Genomic DNA, 22,688 nt, shown 5'->3' with positions numbered 1-22,688 from the left:
CCATGTAGATGGGTATAACAAATAACAACCAGTATATGATGTCCACCATAGGTCATGCATTCACACACCCCTGCCTGTCTTGACACGGTATGATCACTGGTACAGGAGTGCCATGGCCACATACTACCCAATAGGTATTGACATACATCGGCACTGCATCCCACTGCCCTGTCTGACATACATGACTGTTAAGGGAGGGCCGGCAGTGGGACATCTGGCTAGTATCTGCACATGATATCCCACTGGGTAGGTACACTCAGCTGCTAGGCATTTCACAATGCACTGTGCAGGTTGCAGGCAGACTGGCTCACACTGGCCTACATCTCCTAAGGGGGAATGCACATGTACCTGCATATAAAGCAGGCTCAACAGGCATGTCACACCACAGGGCAAGATACACCTGTGTGAAAGTGCACATCCACAACCAATGTGAACACAGCCACAGCCACATATGGTTAGCTAGCATGGTATTACAGTATATGGACTATGTGTTCTACACCATCCTATGTGCCACTCACAGACTGACCCTACATATACTGGCCTGCTACACAGTTTGGCCTGGTGGCAGTCTGTGGTATGGGACATGTGTGTTTATGGCCCTACAAACATGTATGCCACTACAGTACCATACAGTGGGGCAGCATGTAACATCTGATAGTAGGGGAACTAGAACAATGTCATCTACCACAGTCTGTACACAGGCTAAGGTACACATCAACACTACACACACTGTCGACATTCACCATAGGTACACAGACCTCAGTACTGTATGAACATCCACAGAATGTGCAGGTAATGTCATGTAATGTAACCCCTACTGTACATAACATGTGTAGCAGTCGGATATATCAGTGGCTTGTTCTCAGATATGATGCCACAAATTATGGTGTATAGCACATATGCACCACTTCATGCATGACATATGTACAAAGGTTGACAGAGGTGTGGCTGGAAGCACATACACAGGGCCAATATTGACATGTTGGTGTGATAACAATATGCATTTACTGTTGTTACAGGGTTGTTGCAACATATGTCCTTTGAGGGATATGATGTCTGTGACTATCACGGCTTTCTCCATCTACTGACTGCAATCATCATACTACCTTCTGCAGTCAAAAGCTAGATGCTCTGTGGGTGACACATGCAACCACGGACACAACACTGCCCAGGCTGCAGATGACTGCAGATAGGGATTCCCCATACACATGGAACTGGCATGGCAGGTATTGAGACATGTACAACAGCCATATCTACACAAGCACTGTTAAAGCAACATTACTCCAAATGCAGTATAGCAGCACTTACAGTCTGTAGTCAGGTCAGGCACATCCCCTCCTGTTTGTTGCACTGTTTCCACAGTGTATGTTGTTAGAGGTACATCACAATCCATCTGAGATGCTGATTGCCACATGACAGATCTAGTTCTTGCTCACAGTGGATGAAAAGGGCCAACACCACCACCATGATGTTCCTAGGTATTGGAGTGTGTTTCCATACAATTGGCTATGGGAATGTTACCACAGCTGTTCCACATGCAATCAGCTAGGGGAAGGCTGAGATTCATGCAGAAGCCATCAGCTGATCATGAGCATTACTTACATTACACATGCTGCTGCCTAAGCAAAGCAGGTGAAGGTCTCCACGTCCACCTGAGAGGGGGTGGGGATGCAGACAGCAGCAAATACGTGTCAGGGAGGGGTGGGAGGGTAAAACTGAAGCATGTTTGTGTCACACACCTAGTAGCACAGGGTATCAAACCCCTGACAACTATGTAGTGCTAGCACAGTTTGATGCAATTATTGGATACGCCACATGGGTTACCTGTTGTGGAGCACTCAGAACATATATGTGATGGTGAGTGACATCTGTAACAGGGATACAGTAGCTGTATGGTAGGTGACATACACATGCCTGTCAGCATGAACAGGTGCCAGCGTCAATACAGCCACACTCTCACAAGGACACAGACACATTGACACACGTGGCAGGGCCAGGTGTGCAACTCACTGGTTGTGGGATTGCCACATCACATCACTGTGCAGTTATCCCATGCACCACACAGGTTATACAGGGGCTGTATGGGCCAAGGGTATGGGAAGGTGTCTGACATCAGACAGCATGCTGCAGTATGCCCATGGGAGTTGTAGGGAGTGTGGATGTGAACATCTGAAACATGCAACACACACACAAACACACAGGGTGCCAGTACTGACATGTATGGGTGTTGTGGTGTTCGACTGCACCAGACAGCTGTTCAAGGCTAGGCGATGGGTGTACCTTGGAATCAGGCCACATGACGATGGTCTGCATTGTGGCTCAGAGATGTAGTGTCTGCATTTGCCCACACAGGCTGGTATTGTATCCTCCATCCAGTCACCTGGGTGACTATTGTGTGTGGCCAATGCTGTGCATCGCTTGCCATGTCTGTGTTCCTTCGTCCATGACATGGATGGCATCTGGGATCTGCACACCTCCCACATGCATGTACAGTGACATGTGGAACTGTACCTGGGGTGTCCGGCCCATGTTGTGAACGCAGATTATCATCAGATGTGCCAGTCCTGCCCACCTGTGGCAGGAACTGGTAATGGCCAACAGCTTTACCCTGCATCTACATTGAGTGCATGCTATCAGCATTCCCTGGTGTCAGAGGCATCTGTCTATATGGGCATGTTGTCAGGCATGGTATGTCCGTTGTGGGTCATGTGATGGCACCGCAGGTGGTGCAGGTGTCCATTGAGGAACATGGAGGAGATGCACTGTCTGCACATATGTGCATACAGGACAGATGGACAGGGTGACATGCCCTCTGTGGCCCATTGCTGTCACTCCATAGTTACTATCAGTGGCCAATATACAGTGTACTACCCACATATTGGCTGTTACCTAGGCATGTGTGTGTGTATGACACATGGGTTGAGAGTGTGGTCTGGGTAATACTGGGGTTGCTAACTGTGATTACCTGGCCTTGATGTCACATGTATGGGTATGGCTTTGCACCCCAGCCTCTCAGCCATATCACATATGTTATCCCTGTACGGTGGACACTGTGATATATAGTATAGACACCATATAAGAAATATGCAAAACCCGCTTCACTTTGGCCACAGGTGTCACACACACCTGTCATGTTTGGGAGTAGAACCCCTACCTAACTAGTGTATTTCACTACAGCACTACACAGTTATAGTATGTGCCACAGGTATTACTGGAGTAGTCTTTCCACAAAAGTGTATATCACAATGACTGACATCAGCAGAATTGCCAAAGTAGGGCATTTGAAATGACTGTGAGAGACTAGCCTAAAATGCATTTCTCCCCACACAGACAGTGACACACACAATACATCCTGAACTGCTATGTGTGGGGATGGAATCCTACCATGGTTCTAATCCAGAGGTGTATTTCTAGGTGCGTGACATCGGCAGCCTTGCCAAAGGTCGGTATTTGAATTGTAAGGGGTTTGAGTAGCCTAAAAAGCATTGCTCGCTACAAAGTCAGACATGCACACCAACACAGGCAAACACACACAATTGCCAGATTTGGGGTAGGAACTCCTACCTAACTAGTTTATAACACTACAACCATACGCAGTTATGGGATGCGCTCTAGAGTTTACTGGGCTGCAGCCTTCCCAGGGGTGTACTTCTAGGTGGGTGACTTCAGCAGCCTTGCCAAAGCTGGCTATGTGAAATGTAAGGGGTGTTAGTACCCTAAAAGCATTGCTATCTCCACAGTCAGAAATGTACGCATAGTTGGCAGGTGTGGGGTTAGAACTTCCAACTAACTCCTTAATCACACTATGGCCATATGCTGTTATGGGACATGCTACAGAGATTACTGGGCTACAATTGTCCCAGAGGTGTATTTCAAGGTGCGTGACATCAGCAGCCTTGCCAAAGGTGGGTATTTGAATTGTAAGGGGTGTGAGTAGCCTAAAAAGGTATTTGTCTCTACACAGTCAGACATGCACACAAACACATACTCACTAGGTTTGGGGTTGGAATTCCGACCTAACTAGTTTATCACACTACAGCGGTACTCAGTTACGGGATGTGCTACAGAGATTACTGGGTTATAACCTTCCCAGGGGTGTATTTCTAGGTGGGTGACATCAGCAACCTTGACAAAGTTGGGTATGTGAATTGTAAGGTGTGTGAGTGGCCTAAAAGGCATCACTCTCTACACAGTCAGTGACAGACACACACACATAGACTCACACACGCACAGTTGCCATGTCTAGGGCTTGACCTCCTATCTAACTACATTATCACACTATAGCAGTACACAGTTACAGCATGAGCTACAGAGATTATTGGGCTACAGCCTTCCCAGGGGAGTATTTCTAGGTGGGTGACATCAGCAGCTTTGCCAAAGGTGGGAATGTGAATAGCCTAAAAGCCATTGTTCTCTACACAGTCAGTGAGGGACAAATACACTCACACACACAGTTGCCATGTCTGGGGTTAGAACTCCTACCTAAGTAGTTTATCACATGACAGCAGTACGCAGTTATGGGATGCGCCACAGAGATTACTGGCTACAATTCTCCCAAAGGTGTATTTCACATTGGATAACCTCAGCAGGCTTGTCAAGGTAGCGCTATGGGGTGGGTATTGTGTGCATGGCCCATAAACCATTCATGTAGGGGGGACACGCCACAAGCGGCTACACACGGGGTCATATGTCACAGGTACATATATAGGGCTACTAGATGACTACGTCCTTGTATAGCCATGTTGCACAGCTGGCACGTGGACCACAAAGTCTGTGGTGCTGACAGGTACTGGTCGCTAGTAACTGCAGTGTGTGACATCTGCACCTGATGTGTTTGGGGCCCTTTGGCTGTGTGCTGGGTGGGACAGGCGTGGATGGCTCCTTGTCACAGTCATGATCTTCCACACATCTATATCTATCTACCTTTGGATTATTAAGGTGTGTTGTCCTTACATATATGTCTGTATTCCTATCCACTGTGTGTGCAAGGCATGAGTGCTGCATACTGACATGTGTCTGCACTAACAATTGCAACCACTGGATGTGTCTGATCGACTGGTGTTTGCATACATGGCCTTCATGTGTTTAAGTGTGTGAGCATGCCCAGTATGACCTTTCAGTATGTTGATGACTGACATCGCCTTCATTTCTCTAAGTGTGTGAGCATGCCCATTAAATCCATCTGTTTTGCATTTGTGGATCATGTCCGGTGGTTTGTACTGCACTGCTGACCTTTGTGTTGTACACCGACAGGTGGCATGCTGTGTCTACAGTGTATTCACCGATCATTTGGCATTGATTGTTGCAACATGTCTGCATAGCTGGGGGAACACCTGACTATTTCTAAGTTTCTACACAGGATTGGGGGAGGCACACCTGACTGTTACTATATTTCTATGTTGGGTGGGGGGGCACACCTGACAGTTGTACACATTTACTAGGACTGTACTTGTTTGGGTATGTGTGCATTTCTAATGGGTGTCATCAGCCATGGCTCCAGTGAGTATCCAGCATTCCCCACTAGGTAACTGTGTGGGATGTCCCCATTGGCAAATCTTTGGTACACCTGCATCAGATGCCAGATGTGGGAATCGTGATAGCTTCCAGGGCAGCCAGCACACACATTCATTTTTATGCCCTGGGCATCGCACATGACCTAACAGTTGATGGAGGGGAAGCCCTTGCGTTTGATGTAGACCTTACCCCGCTCACCGGGTGATGCTTTGATGCATATATGCGTGTAGTGTATTGCACCCACTGCCTCAGGGTATTCTGCTATTTGGTGGAAGAGACGCATATTGCTGGCCAACGCCTCACGGGTGAGGGGGAAATATACGTGCTCACCGACATGTGCTGCCATGGCATCCAGGAACTGATGGAGTACCCTGGATGCTGATGCCTGTGAGATCACCATCATATCCCCAGTTGGCCTTTGGAAGGTACCTGTAGCTAGTATTCTTAGGCCTACACATACCTTCATTTCCACTGGGATGGGTTCCCCTCTGTTAGTTCTGTGTGTCAGGCATGGGTGGCATAGCTCAAAAATTTGCTGTAGGAGGTCCCTGTCCGCCCTATAGCACTCCACTATTTCCAGCTCATGTAGCCCTTGGTAGGCTACCCTGCATCTGTACACTCTTCTCCGTCTCCTCATTGTGGGTTGGTCGGCAGCATTCACATCCTCGCTACCCTCAGCCTCTTCCACAAGTTGTATGATAGCGATTGCAGCTGCTAACATTTTGTTGTTGTGAGTGATAAAAGTCCCCCGCTTGTTTACACTGGTGGTGTAGGGTGTGGGAATAACCAGAGGGGTAGGTGTTTGCATAGTTTATAGTGGCATTCTGGGCTGGGCTGGTCTGCTGCTTGTGTAATTGGCTGATTCCGATACGTTTCACCTGGCAGCAAACCTAGTACCCCTTGACTAACTTCCTACTGCTGCTTTCCCTTCCCATTGCCCTTCTGTTTCAGCCCAGGTGTGCACTGTGCAATTGGTGTACTCCAATGTGCACACTGCTGCTATTTCCTGGGTTCACTTCCTTTATCTTCCTGTAGATCCCATTGCGCGGCAAGTACACCCGCTTACACTTTGTCTTACATGCTGGGCAGGTTTAGCCACACCCCCTGGCTTTGCTGTGCTAAGCTGGATGCAACCTCAAGCCACAGGGCTCCAATCTGCTTACAGTATGCCTGACACACCCTTCCATGATGTCACCTACCTCCTAGTTTTGCACTCAGCTATTCATACTCTTACACTGTTAGGACCTGCCTCACATGCTGGGGAAAACCAGGATTCACTATCCTTGCCTCATTTGCATAGGATTGCTTGCCAGTGCATAGTTACATGTGTCACACTGTGCCTCCCCCCTTAGCAACCACTATTCACTGGCCAGGTTGTCTTTTGCCTGCCATTGACTTGCATGGCGGAGTACTGATTTTAGTTAGACTGCTTTTTTTAGGTTTATTTTCTTATTTCCCCACCGATCCTGTTTGCGCACTGCTGCCCTATTCTTCATTGGCCGTGATCGGCAGACATATAATAAAAGTTGCATTTTGTGCATTTTGCATTGTTTGCAATGCCAATGGCCTTCTACTTTGCCATTGGCATGCTTCCTCAATGATATGCAGCCTTTATTTGGGGCTGTCATGTCCCCATTTTGGATTTTGCAGTACCGTACTCGGTTACTAACCGAGTACATTTCTGCATATTACGCTGTCCTGCATGCCCTGATTCCTGCTTCCTGTATGGTAGATTTACCTCATTTGCATGGTTTTCACCTGCAAATGGGGTAATTTGCATACGTAGGCTGGGAATGTGCAGCACTAGTGCTAGAGCACTCACGCATGTCAAAAGAGCACGTACGTGGATCGCTTGGCCGCCATATTGGCAAACTTTCCTCTTACACTAATCGCACGTGCTGTGCAAGCTTTCGAGAATCTGGGGGAATGTGGAAAAACACTGCTGCACTGTTATACAAATACATTATTTAAGAAAAATATTTTTTTTTCTTAAATAATGTCATTGTATAATAGCAATAACCAACTCCTGGGTGTGATATATTGAAAATGTATTCATGGTTGCCTTTGTTTATTAACTCAGGCTTTGCCCTTATGATTAAACCACACTAACCATGGGTAAATCTGCAATATACTATACCCAGTCATTGGTTATTGATATATTAATTCATATCCTCTTAGTCTGTCAATATTTCACATTAGCAGTACTAATATTTTAAAGTGTCCCTTATTGTCATTTATTATTTTGGATGTCCCCCCTATTCTGTTATATTTGTCTGTTATTCATTATAACTATTATTTATAGTTAAGATATTAGAAATTCCTTTTTCTCTATTAAAAAAAAGAAAGAAAGAGGCGACCAGTAGGATAGAGATCAATACTTAAATATAAAATAGTAATAACAATGATAATAATAATAATAAAATAAGGAAAGTAAGTAAGTAAATTTGCACAGGGATGACAGTTGGCATTTGGTCATGATGCTCTCCTTACAGGCACAATACAGGGCTCATTCCCCACTTGTTAGTTAGCATATAAGGCAATCCATCAAATCAGTTTCATTACAAACAGTCTAACAATGGGATTTATTAAATAAATAAGTTAATAACAGGGCGGTTATTTTAACAGATTAGACTTGTTGCATCCACATTTTAAAAATCAATAGGGTTGGAAATTTGCATTATGATTAAGAGGTTTACTTCAAGAACACAGGGTTTTATTCCTTGTTAAGCATTGCAAAGCTACAATCTGGCTTACCATAGAATTAGATCAGCTCCACAGATCACTCAATTAGTTAGGTTACACCTCAGGTTTGCAGCTACTTCAGATTTAAAAAAGAATAAATAAAAAAAAACACATTATCAACAACGCAGAATAGAATTATAATTATAGTCAAAGTATAAACAAATATGAAACAAGTTAGGTATGATACATATAAAACATGATACAATGTGGCAATTTAAAAGCCTTTCGTTTCTTTTAGGTTTTTCACCATGGCTTTATTGCAAGTTCTGAATCAGTGATGGAGCTGTATCTTTGAAGAAGTCAAATTGTTCTTCAAAGAGTTTTTACCAGAGGAGAATGAGTTAGTGATTTAACCTGTGTAGGTGAACTTGAAAAGAACATCAGGTCAACTAAACAAATCAGTCAATGTAGAAGTGGGTTCCACTCCTAAAAAACCGAGAAGGAAGAAGAGGAAGGAATCATTATTTCAGGATCTCAGGGACAATTTTTAAGAGGTCACAACAGGTATGGAGAAGTCAGTAATACATGTTAATTAAGGGGGAGCCATATGGGAGACACTGATGAATATTTCATGATATTTATTAAAGCTCTTAATCAGGAAGGCAGAATTAGGTTAGGTCAAATAGTAGGCAGGAGCAGTAGCACCCCTTCTGATCAAAGGACCATAGAGTGAAACATAGCTGGTACCACTTCTTTCCCTTTATTACTTACTGTAACCAATGATTGAGGGGAGCTCCTCAGCAGTCCCAGAGCATAATTACAGCAATACAATCACCAAGGACAACATCCATGAAAATGCAATGCATGGCTCAGTTATCATTGTCCTTATGTCATAAATGGTAAATGAAAAGATTTGGAAAGGTGATTTCATAAACATTTTTGATCTAACAGATGCAACTGGCATTCAAAGAATTATAAATACTGATCTAAAAGGGTCAAATACCTTATAGAAGCCTTGAGAGTTGTAGGCAGATGACAATCAAAAAAATTAAAGACTAAGTCTTGGGACAACTTGATAGTGAGTTTCATGCAGTATATGATTGTTTTTTATTAAATATATCCCCACCATGACCTCCTCATTACTTGGGTATTTCCTCATCATAAGGGAGGATCATATGTTAATAGGGGAATAGCGAGGTACCAATAAGACCAAAGAAAACTAAAGGAGAAAGATAGCCATTTAAAATGGGAAACCAGATATGTTGATACCTGGCTCAGTGTCATTGTAGATAAAACACATATTGAATCCAGACAGCAAGAGGAATACCATCTGGTCAAGGGCAAAACATGCTGGACATTTAACTCAGGCAATTGAGCATGGCCTGTTTGCAATACACATTTCCCCACATATGTAATATTTGCAGTAGAAGACACCCAATCACAAGATGGGTTGGGAGGGTGGCCTAATGGTTAAGGTGTTTGCCTTACAAACACAAGGTGCAGGGTTTGAGTCTAACAAGGGACAATTGGCTAAGCTTAAAATGGCCCGCGAGGGCAGTTAGCTTAGTACTAATCTATGAACCTATTTTGGCACAAAGATCACAAAAATGCAGCTCCTTTTTGGAGTCAAACTCAGTACAGGAGCCAAAACAATCTTTAACTGACAATGGAAAGGAGAAAAGCTTTTTTTTGGCTTAAGTAGACCCTGCAATATTTGTAGGCTCAGATAAGCTCTGCTGGAACCATTCTGCTATCAAACAGAAGGTCTCAAAGAACTCTTAAAGTTCTATTCAGACCAAACAACAGCTAAATTTATTTTTGGAGCTTTCACCATTGGTTTTTCCTTAAGATCCCATACCCAGGATAGGGTCTATATCACTTCATCAAAATGGCAGAAGTTCGAACACCATATGTTCGAACTTCTAACCTCGAAGTGCAAAACCATCGAAGGCTTAGAACAGAGATTTTTTTCCCAGGGAAAAAAAATCGCTGTTCCAAGAAACACACACACAACACAAGCACACCAAAAAAACAGCAATCCACACACATACACTTAAAATCCTACATCTAACTCTACACTAAACTGTACATACACTACTATCTATCCACTTACCTTAATCCAAACCCTAACCCTAAGGTCCGTCACTATCGCACACTCACCTGACCTGTGCCCTAACCCTAAATCACCTAACCAGCACCCTAGTCCTAACATCCACACAATCGCACACATACATGTAACTTTCCACCACAGTGCTGAAAATCACAAAGCCACAGAAACGGCCCACCAAATTTTTCCCTGGAAAAGAATTCAGTGTTCCACGGCTTCGTGATAATCAGTTTTTCAACTTCACAGTTCGAACATATAGTATTCAAACTGCTGAAGGTTTGACGAACTGATAGGAACCCCCCAGAACATACTTCCAAGATGCAATAGCCTAAAATCTACAAAGGGGAAAGAACACTTATAGTACAGGAACTCATTTGTTTAAAAAAAATGCGTGTAGATCATATCAAAGGTCCATTTTCAGCACCCCCTTAGATCCCTTTATTGTTTTTCCCTTAGGCTTGGTTCCCAAAAAGAAACTAGGTGATTACTATTTAATTCACTGCCTATCATATCCAGAAGGACTATTAGTAAATGGCAGCACAGATAAGAAAGATTCTAGAGCACAGTATACATCTTTAGAAGATGCAGTAGCCATCATAAAAAGGCCTGGTGACTTGTGGATTGAAAATGTAGGCACAACAGTCTGCTTTTTGCCTTTTACCCATCTGACCTCAGAACTGGCACATGCTTGGCATGAAATTCACGGGTCATTATTTTTTGAATACCGTCATGCCAGTGGTACTCTGTGGCCTATTCAGTGTTGATTGTTTCAGCAAGTGTCTTTTTCAGTTCTAGAAGCAGTTGAATCCACCCTTTCTCGAAGTCCAGTACTTGGATGATTTTTTTGATCATGGGACATGTGGAAACAATAACTAAGGAAGGTGTCTAGGCATTTATCCAGCTATGTAATTCTATTGATGTTCCCTTAGCTGAGGGTAAGATAGAAGTACCAGATAAGGTATTAACATTTCTTGGCACTGGGATAGATACAAAACAAAATTGTTTTCCTTTACCATAAGAAAAGATTAACAAGGTTTCCATGGCTCTTAATGAGTTTTTTTACTGCAAAAAGGGCTGCTATCAGACAGGTCATGAAGTTGTTAGGTCTCCTCAGCTTCGCATATTGAGATATAGCTTCTGGTAGAACCTTTACCAGATCTTTAGTGGACTTTTTGCAAGGAGGCTGTAAGGAGCACTACAGGGTTAGGATCAATAGTAGCATCAAAGGGATCTCAGACTATGGTCTTGATTCCTATTGGACTACAATGTCACATATTTTTGGCAGGATAATTGGGTATCTAATGAATACTTTCAATTGTTCACAGATGCATAGGCAAATTCAGCAAGAGTGTTTAATTCAATGGGCACTGGTTTTCCAAACCATGGCCTAAAAATTGGTCCCAGTCCAAGAAGAAAGACATTGCATATTTAGAAAACTTCCCCACATGGGGCTTCATCATATATGTCATGATTATTTTACAAACAAATGGATCATATTTAGATAAGGCAACCAAGCAGTTATAGAAGATCTTACTAAAATGTTTTCCAAAAACTTTAGGATTAATTCCATTTTAAGGATTTTAATGCTTGCTTCTTTAAATATAAACATGTCCTTCTCAGCAGTGCAGATTACCATTAATGAACTTTCCAAACAACTCATGCGAGTTTTAACGATGAAAAGCCCCATTGTCCCATTCCTTCCACTTCACACTCATTTAGAATTTGTCGGGCTTCTGACTTAGCAGCTTCAGGCCAATCTCCTGAAATTCAGAAATGGTTAGTTAGGTAGGTGGTCCTCTAATGTTTGTCTAAGTTGCATATAGCAGCCAAACTGTGTCAAATATTACACAATTTTCGTTTGCTTCCAGGAGCAAAGTCCATCCTCATTATGGGACATTCCTTCATTGTACAAACCCAAGCCAGATCTTCAATTTGACCAAATGGCTCAAACCTTGAGTTAGACCAAGCCAATTTCAAGGTTGTTTGGTATGGACTTTTTGGATCATATTAGAGCCAACTACTCATTAATTTTCTCAAATTTTTCACAAACAAGATCCTTCCACATAACTATCCTTCATTTTGGGGGGGATGATCAGGGATTTGTACCTAATGACATCTTATATGCTGTATCCTTAGGGATTTAGCATTAATTAAACACACTTCCCCAAAACCCCAAATAATGGTAGCATGGTCAGCTATTGTGCCCAGACTAAACTGGGCATGAGCCTTCAACTCATGAACAACAGAGAAAGTCAGATGGTTGGTTAACCACAGAGTAGCAAGAGTTTGTCCTCACATAAGTATTTCATTAATTGAGCATCGTGACCTTTATGACATTGATTCTGTTTGGTATAAAAAATGGGATTCATCTATTAGAAATTGATTTAAATTTGTTCAACATAAACTTGAGTTTGTGTTTAAAGGAACATTGTCACCCCAGTGGCAAACAAGTTTAATTGTAAAGCACAGTTACTTTACTATGGCCATATGCAATATTGCCACTGCTGGCAAGCAGTTCTCAGCCTGTTAATTTCATTAGAAGTAGTGTAATAATAATAATAATAATAATAATAATAATAATAATAATAATAATAATAATAATGATGATGATGATAATAAAATACAGTAAAAAGGGGCAACAGGCTTATTCCACCCTGGTGGGTGGTTCTTCATGGCCTCAGTCCCCCCTCCTTTGTTTACAATTACCCCCTTTTTACCTTGCTTGATAATTTATAACTAAAGAGTTATGTTCATAAGGGCATTGTACAGGCAGTGGCAGGATTTATTTGTTTATGGGTTTTGTAATCAAATCAAAGCAAAAGTCATTGGAAGGGCTTTATGTCATGCCACCCGACAGCAGGTCTATGGTTATATGGGTGCTAGTTTTGTTTATAAGTTGCAGTGCAGTTTATTGCGTTCCTATCTATAGTCTATACATTTTAAATTTAACCTAAATTGTCAATAATAAATTCAGTGATCACTCCTGCAACACTAGTGTCTTGTGTGATTATTCAAAATGGAAGCCATATACAAGCACCATCTTGAGAGGTTCAAGCAGTATAGATTGCCTCTCTCCATTCCTGGGTTTCAGAACTTGAATTTGGCTTTTAAAGTGCTTATTTTTTACAAATTAACTGTAATTTTGGCAGGTAGCGAGTGACCCCCCCCCAACACCACATCATCCCCTGTGGTGGCTTTTCATGGTCTCAGTCCCCCCTCCTTTGTTTACAATTCCCCCAATTTTACCTTGCTTGATAGTTTATAACTGAAGAATTCATTTCATAATGCTGCTGCTTAGGCAGGAGCAGGTTTTACTGGTTTATGGGTTTTATAATCAAATCAATTTAAAGGCCATCGGGAGGACTTTATATCATCATACCATAGCAAGCACCCAAGGTAAACTTTTCAAAATGTTTGCAGGGGCAATCTCCAGCAGCACTTACATTTTGAATGGTTTCTCCCTTCACCTACTTTATCTCAATATCTTACCTCCATGGTCTGGCAATCAAACAGATGTAAGAAAAAAATGCAAAGAGGGAATACCACAACAACAGTAGGCAAAACTGGTCATGAGGTAAATTTTCATCTGTCTTTCCATATGCTGCTACTTCCCTGCTACAGAACTGCTTTTAACTATGCCAAATGCTGGTGTGGTGGCATTCTGCCAAAATGTCACATTGTATGTAGAATCCTCAATAACTGATGGCTAGATAGACAGAAAGAGGTATAATATAAACAGACAGATAAAGAGAGAAACATAGAAACAGAGAGAAAGAGAGAGAGAGAGAGAAAGAGAGCTTACAGATAGATAGATTTATTTGTATATATGTGTGTGTGTGTGTGTGTGTGTGTGTGTGTGTGTGTGTGTGTGTGTGTGTGTGTGTGTGTGTGTGTGTGTATATATATATATATATATATATATATATATATATATATATATATATATTTATATGGGTTCCTGTCAGATGAATGAAGACGCATTATGTCGAATGCATCTTCTTCGAACTGTAAATGTCGAAAATGCAAAATGACAAAGCAGCTTTTAAGCGAATTCTTTCTGGTCTGGCTGTTTGTTCTTTTTTATCTTTGTTCTATTGTGGTCAATATAACAGCGCTCGATCTTTTGATCGTTTGCTGTTATAACAGACCCATATATATAAAAATTAAGGATAAGGAGAGCTTTTGTTATCCCCACTGTACACTGATCTCCTTGCAACAAACACACACACACACACACACACACAGACACACACACATACACTTTCTCTCACACTAATTTCAATGAAATAGGAATATATGCACACACACACACACACGTGTGTGTGTGTGTGTGTGTGTGTGTGTGTGTGTGTGTGTATGTGAATTTATCAGGGTTTATACATATAAGTATTTACATATACAGTTAGGAACACTGATGAGCATAAGCCAATTAATTAGTTCCTTTATAGTAAATGCATCTTTTGCCAATTACTTCTGTGATCTCAAGTCATGATAACAGACCTACATTGTTTCCCAATTTTTTGAAGACTTGGAGATCTTACAAGCACAGTGTAGACTTAATGATTGTATTATACACCACCCACTGTTTACATTTTCTCACATTTGTGTGCTGCTACAGTTAGTATGAGTAATAGCAGGAGTTGTAGTGCAAATCAAACATGGATGTTGCAAAGCGGGACTGTTTCTTTAAAAATGCTAAATTTGGTGATATGGAATCATTTTCTATTTTCTGTGTGATCTCTCCGTATTTTTTTCAGTATGTGTTTGTGCATCTGTGTGTATGTGTGTGCGCATGTGTTCGTGTGTGCGTGTGCTCGTGTGTGTGCGAGTGTATGTGGTCATTTTTGATGATTCAGTAACCAAAGATTTTGATTTTGGTGTTTTCAGCAGTGAGGACATGATTTATTTCTCCTGGCCTACACAGTCTATGATCACTTGTCCTACACACATGCGTATATACACACACACACACACACACACACACACACACACACACACACACACACACACACACACATGAATGTATGTATATATGTGGTGTGTGTGTAGATATATATATATATATATAGAGAGAGAGAGAGAGAGGAAGTGTGAGAGAGAGACTTTCAACTATATATGTGTGTATGTGATTATATATATATATATATATATATATATATATATATATATATATATATATATATATATATATATATGTACAGCCTTTGAAATAAGTGTTAGCCATTTTATGCATGTCTTTTGGGTTAAGACTTTGACTTGCCAGCCGGATGAAAATTCAATAAAATAATGAAATACAGCATTCACTCTTCTTAAAGCTTGCTCTGTAATATTAAAAAAGAATGTAAGGATTTCTCCTTTCATGTGTGTGTGTCTGTGTGTGTGTGTGTGTGTGTGTGTGTGGGGGGGGGGGGGTTAAAGTTCTCACCCTAACCAGTATGGTATTTTAATTTAGTGTTTCTTGACTTTTTGTAAAGTCTTATTTGGTTAGTTAGTCTTAGGTGCAAAGCTTTCAGTGAGACAGATATTGAGCAATTGAAAGCAGAATCTGTTATATTATAAAAGGGGTTGCAGGAGCATTTTCCTACATGGGTGGTTATAGTCCTTGACCCTCCTAAAATATATTTCAAATCAGTAGTTGATGAATTTCTGCAAAGTTCTGCTTAATTATTCAGTCATATTTCAGTAAGACAGATATTGATCAATTCAGGTATATCACTTTTTACACAGACATACAGAGAGATACATAGAGACAGAGGAATAGAAAATAGAGGGAGAGTGATCTTTGATTAAGTGCATTTCCAATACCCTACGTATGTTGCTGTTTTCAGAATATGTACTGTCATCCATTTCTGACTGACTGTGATCTGATGAGTTTGTGGGCAGAATTACAAAAAGCACATTTTAAGAACAGGAAATGGAGAGTGTGGGAGGAATGAAACATAAATGATGATCAAAGGATGCTGCAATAGTCTCTGAATAACAATGACAAAATGCTAAACACGATGTTTGATGAACAAGAATAATGCTTACCTTTTCAATTAGGTGTTTTCCACTTTGTAGTTGCACTCATGAATGAAATCTGATTCACTTGCAGAGGGAATTACTCATTAGGTAGAACTGTCTTCATCTAAATGGTTGCTTTAATAAAGTGGTTTTGATGCATCAAAGCTGCACTAAAAAGAGATGTGTATACACTAGGTCTTGTGCACTGAATACAGTTTGGAATAAAGTTATTCCTTTTTTTGACTCAAGGATACAAAATGAAATAAAAGTGTAGTGCATCAGTTGATTTTATGGATGGTTAATTAATTCTAAAATGTAGGTGAGTAAGGAAGACATTAAGTTATAATATGCATTTGGTATGGAAACTACATTATAATTACATAATAGTTAATATTTTACATGGTCGCTGCAGGAGAAAGAAGACTGAGAATGATGTTAGAGATTATATTCTTAAAGTAGTAGTAGCAGTTAAGTAATTATACTGAGGTATGGCTGGTACATTGGACTACGGCAAGTTATGTTAATTGCAAAGAATATCTCAAGGAAGAACATATAGACAAAGATTTGTAAGGTGTCATATTCTTGCAAAATATTCATATGAGAACTGGAACTATGACTAATTAGTTGTCTTGTTTGATGGGATGCAGATAGGTAGAACTTAATTAAACAGTTATAAGAAGATCACGAGGTCAGGGGTGTAATTGATTAAATTGTTAAATAGCTGGTGTCATTCCAGGAGGATCTAGTATGTGTAAGCATTGGAAAAACTGTGCTACAGTCCAGCTAGCTTTCCTATGGATGGCCTGTGCTTCTTGTTTTAAGGCTTACACCTACTGGCTAAAGACCCACATTGGCTTTTTAAGGCAGAGTCCATTTGTTGGACACTCCAGCGTAATTCACATATCAGTTCCAAACTCAGATCACATGAAGGTAGCTGTACTCAATGCCAGAAGTCTAAACAATAACTTGCCTAATCTTGGGGCCCTCCTGCATTTGAAAAACATCCATGTCTGTATAATTACAGAAATTTGGTTTAAATGTAAGTAAAGCACTCTCTGCATATAACAGGGTTTTGAACTTTTCATTTCTTCACACCCAGTGGCAACTGTGGTGGAGTATTTGTATTTGTCAAGGAATGTACAGGCAGATCCCTAGTGACTCATAAACTCATCTAATTAAACTAGTGATCACTCTGGACAGGATTAATTGTCAGGTAATATGTTGCTGCAGAACATCATTTTCATCCCTTGATGACCATGTAAGATTTCTCAGTGCTCTAAATGATCTTACTTTTAGCAAAACTCACTTATTTTGGCTGTTTTTTTAAACTACCATTCAATAAACCAGTTCACCTATAACTCCAGTGCAAGATATACCCCACATTTCTAAAATTAATAAACAAAAAATCCCAGCTGGTAGAAAGCATACTAGAGGACAAAGCATTCATGATCTGACTCATACAAATATGGCTGCCTCTTACATTAATCTCTGGTATCACCTTCCCCAGTGATGTATGAGCATAAACATATGACATTCTTCTTTAAACTTCCAAAAGCTTGTGCTGCAAACCTCACTAAATTTAAGGACTATGGACATGCCAACCTCAACCTGTTCTATGAGGAAATATCAGAATGCACTTATGACTCCATCTACCCTAACCTTACTACAACAGCAAGATTTGTTGAGCAATTCTACATCATCGATACAGCTATCAGTTCCTACTAGAAGTAAGTAATGTGAGAAATTTAAAAAAACACTCCAGTAGCTCACTGACATAAATAAGCTATGTAATAAAAGAAAGAAAATTTATTTTTATTTTATTTTATTTTATTTTTATTTATTTTACATTTGTTTACCAGGAAAATCCGACTGAAACAAGATCCATTTACAGCGGAGGCCTGGGGAGAAAAGCTCCATAATATAACTGTACAAATACAACGAATGACAAAAAAAATTTCTGTACAGAGGCATATATACAATCAGAGCTCCATGTCTTTATATGACAACACATAATCCACGAATGACAGAAAATTTCTGTACATTGGCATATATACAATCAAGAAGATTTTTTTGTACCTTAGTTTGATTTGAGCAAACCTTGTATATAGATAGCAAAACTTTGAATTCCCTATTGGTAGTACAAAGCATAAAAATGAAGGAATGGAATCTGGAAAATAATGCTATTTGGGAGATATGTCATAGCATGAGAAATAGTTTGTAGGATAGTAGTTCCTGATAGGGAGTATGTGAGTAGTACAGAATAGCTGAGGTAAGCAGTGAGGAGATGAGGTGTGACAAGTTAGGAGGAGAGCAAAAAAGATTTTATGTGATACAGGGACAGAGCCATGATTGCAAGAGGTGTGACTTTAGTGATGTCTTGAAAAGAGAGATGGATGGTGCAGATGAGATACTTTGGGAGAGGTTATTCCATTCCCTAGCAATGGTGGGAGAGAACAGACTTTTCCCTGCAGTGTTATTGGCTTTGGTTAAGAAGAGCAGGGTTTTGCTGGATGAGCATAGAGGCGATTTGCAGAATATTGGTTTAGAAGTTGGTTTAGGGCTGGGGATTTCTGAGGGTTCCTTATTATGTTGAAGGTGAGGACTAATTGGTGATAGCTAATTAGCTGAGGGAGTTCTAACCACTGTAGTTGCTTAAGGGCAAGACAGTGATGACTTCTAAAAGTGGAGTTGTTAGCAAAGTTTGCAATTTTATTGTAACATGACTCTAGTTTGTTTAGGTCTGTTTTCCTGATATGAATTAGGACTGGTGATGCATAGATCAGGGTAGACAAGAGGTGGGTTTGGGCTAAGGAGATTCTAGCTTGGTCTGATAGGAACTGTTTGTGTTTGTATAGGGTTCCTAGTTTCTTATGTACCTTTGTGATGGTTTGTGAGATATGGACATTAAAGTTTAGATTAGATTTCAACCCTGAGCAGCTTAGTGTGAGGGGAGGGGGAGATTGTGGTCCCATTTTTGGAGGTGATAGTGAAGGTATGAGGTGTGGATTTGGATTTATTGGGTGTAAAAAGGAGTAATTTTGTCTTGTTGGGGTTTAGAATGAGCTGGATATCGGTAATCCATTGTTCCACGGAGCAGAAGGATTCTTGGGTAAGCTTTTGAAGAGTGGTTATGAATGGGGCTCAGCAGATTAGGGTGGAGTTGTCTTTGTACTGTGTAAGTGATGCATTCAGGGTGGAAGTATATAGTTTGTTAGTGAGAATGGTGAATAGTAGAGGACCCAGTATTGATCCTTGTGGGATGCCTATAGTAGTTGGTAATAGAGGTGAGAGTGTACTTTGCCATTTAACTGATTGTTTTCTGTCAGAGATATAGCTTCTAAACTATGAAGTAGTAGAGGGGGTGAAGGATAAGGTTGACAGAGTGTCTAAGAGTAGGTTATGGAAGACCATATCAAATGATTTTGATAGATCTAGGAATATGGATGAGACGAATTTATTGTTGTTTCTTAAGATGGTTAATCTGATTGGTAAAGGAGAGTAGAACAGTGGTTGTGCTATGGTTTGGGCGGAAACCATGCTGTGTGGGGGAGAAGAGGTTATGTGAGGATAAGAAGTGCATTACCTGGGTGTGAATACATTTCTCCAGAAGCTTGGAAAGGAGAGACAAGATAGCAATTAGCCGGTAGTTTGATAGTTCATAGGAGTTTCCGCCTTTGTGAAGGGAAATTATATGTGACACTTTCCATAGATGGGGTATGTCGGTTTCTTGTATAGAGTGGTTTATAAGAATTGAGACAGGGTAGGCTAGTGATTCTGCAGCTAATGTTAGAAAATTTGTGTGTAAACCATCTGCTGTGAGTGTGGTGGGTTTTCGTTTAGAGAATAGCTTTTTAACTGAAGAGGTTGGTACAGGTGAGAGTGTGAAGGTGGGTATGTTAGTTTGTTCTACATTTGGGGTGGTTTTAGTTTTCTTGTTGGATAGTTGGATAGATAGTGTGAGGACAGATTTTGTGAAGTGATGGTTGAATTCTGAAGCTATGCTATCATTATCAAAATTGTTGTTGGGAGATGCTGTGGTGGTTTTGCCCAGTTTTAGAAGGGTATTGATGGCCTCCCAGAACTTTTGGGGGTTTCTAGAGTGCTTGTTTTGGATATCTAAGAAGTCATTCTTTTTATCTACTTTTGTTTGGGTTTTGGCCTTATTTCATAGTTCTTAATATTTCTGTCTGTCTTGGATAGTGCTATTCTTTTTCCAGTTTTTCCAGGCATTGGCTGTTGCTTTTATTAAGACTTTTGTTGCCCTATTTAGCCATGGGGCATAGTTAACTTTAGTCCTGAGTTTCCTGATAGAGCTAATATATTTAGTACATTCATAAAAGTAGTATTAAAACAATCAACTGCCTGGTCTAAAGGTAGATTTTTAGTGGATTCCAGTCCTGTTGCTGGAGCATACTGTTAAGAGTTTGTGGATTGACTTTGTGCTTTTCCCTAGTTTCCTTGAATAGCATGGGTTTGGGTATCTTTGCCTGATTACAAAGGAGGAATGTGGGGCAGTGGTCACTCAGTGCATCAGGTAAGCAGCCCACATGATAATTTTCTGTGGGGATATAAACTAGTGTCCAATCTAGAATAGAGGTTTGATTGGATTTTTTTATCTACTCTGGTAGTGAGAATCCAAATAAGTTAATATGGTTTGAGGGATTGTTGGAGTTGCAGGCTAGCCAGTCTAAGTTTAGGTCACCTAGCAGGATGGTTTCTTGGGGTAGGTTGATTGTGGACCATTGTAGTATCTCTTCTATTATAGGTGAGTTATTTCCTGGATGAATATAACTACAGAGGATGTTGATAGCAGGATGGTTTCTTGGGGTAGGTTGATTGTGGCCCATTGTAGTATCTCTTCTATTATAGGTGAGTTATTTCCTGGAGGAATATAACTACAGAGGATGTTGATAGCAGGATGGTTTCTCGGGGTAGGTTGATTGTGGCCCATTGTAGTATCTCTTCTATTATAGGTGAGTTATTTCCTGGAGGAATATAACTACAGAGGATGTTGATAGCAGGATGGTTTCTTGGGGTAGGTTGGTTGCGGCCTATTGTAGTATCTCTTCTATTATAGGTGAGTTATTTCCTGGAGGAATATAACTACAGAGGATGTTGATATCAGGATGGTTTCTTGGGGTAGGTTGATTGTGGCCCATTGTAGTATCTCTTCCATTATAGGTGAGTTATTTCCTGGAGGAATATAACTACAGAGGATGTTGATAGCAGGATGATTTCTTGGGGTAGGTTAATTGTGGCCCATTGTAGTATCTCTTCTATTATAGGTGAGTTATTTCCTGGAGGAATGTAACTACAGAGGATGTTGATTCTCTTTTTGTTTTTAAAGGACATAACGGAGCCTAATGTGGGGTTTTTAGTGGTTGGATGTTGAGTATATTTTTAAATAAGATTACAACTCCACCTCCCTTTTTGGTACCTCTATCTTGCCTTAGTATGTTATAGCCTGGGGGAAGCATTTCTTCATTTTGTGTGGCAGGTTTTAGCCAGGTCTCTGTAACAGTTAGTATGTCTGGGGAGTAGTGGGATATGAATGTGTGAAAGTAATGTAGTTTGTTGGATATGTTACGTGTGTTTATATTGTTAATAAGTAGATCTGACTTGTATTTTTGGGATAGGATTGGGTTGCTTGGACCTGGGTTGGGGTGTATGTCCCCTGCGATTAGTAGCCATTTTCTGAGGAATAGTGTGAGTTTTATGGCATAGGCTATATCTATGTGTTTTTTTGGGTACTGTTAGCCTTTTGTGAGGTAGTGTGGTTGCTGTTTTGTGTATGTAGAGTAAGGAGTTATTTAATAGTGTGGAGCATATTACTATATTTGTGTGAGGTTGTGTTTGTGTGGGTGTGTGTTATGTTGTAGGTAGTGTTTGTTGGTATGTTAGAGTGTATATATGTGGTGTAAGCTAGAGTGGTGAGAGTTAGTAGTAGTAGTCCTAGTATGCCTTGCATGGTGTGGGTGGTATGTACAGAGGAAGTTGTTGTGAGGTGGAGGGTGTGGTGTTGAAGTGGGAGAGGATCTGGAGCGATGGTAATAGGCTGTTGTGGAGGGGGTGGCAATATATGGGCTATAAGTGTAGGAGCATTGGGGCAGATGAGATTTGGGGGCAAGGAGGGGAGTGGAGTGAGCCCAAAGGTCGAACAGAGTGGGCTAGAGCAAGAGAACCTAAAGCTGCAGAAACCTATCAATAACAGCACGAGATTGACTGAGCAAAAAGGTAGCTTAGCCTAAAGATAAGGTAAGGTAAGATTCAATAATAATTAATCTGTGGTTAGCTTCCCTAGGAGGGAGTGGGAAGTTGGAAATATAGAATGGGGAGTATGCTTTAACTAAAAGTTCCATCCAGCTATGGTAAGAAGGGTGGA

Source organism: Protopterus annectens, chromosome 5.part0 (assembly GCF_019279795.1).
Source record: "Protopterus annectens isolate FY-2018-M chromosome 5.part0, PAN1.0, whole genome shotgun sequence".
Lineage (NCBI taxonomy): Eukaryota > Metazoa > Chordata > Ceratodontiformes > Protopteridae > Protopterus > Protopterus annectens.
This window is presented reverse-complemented; position numbering follows the sequence as displayed.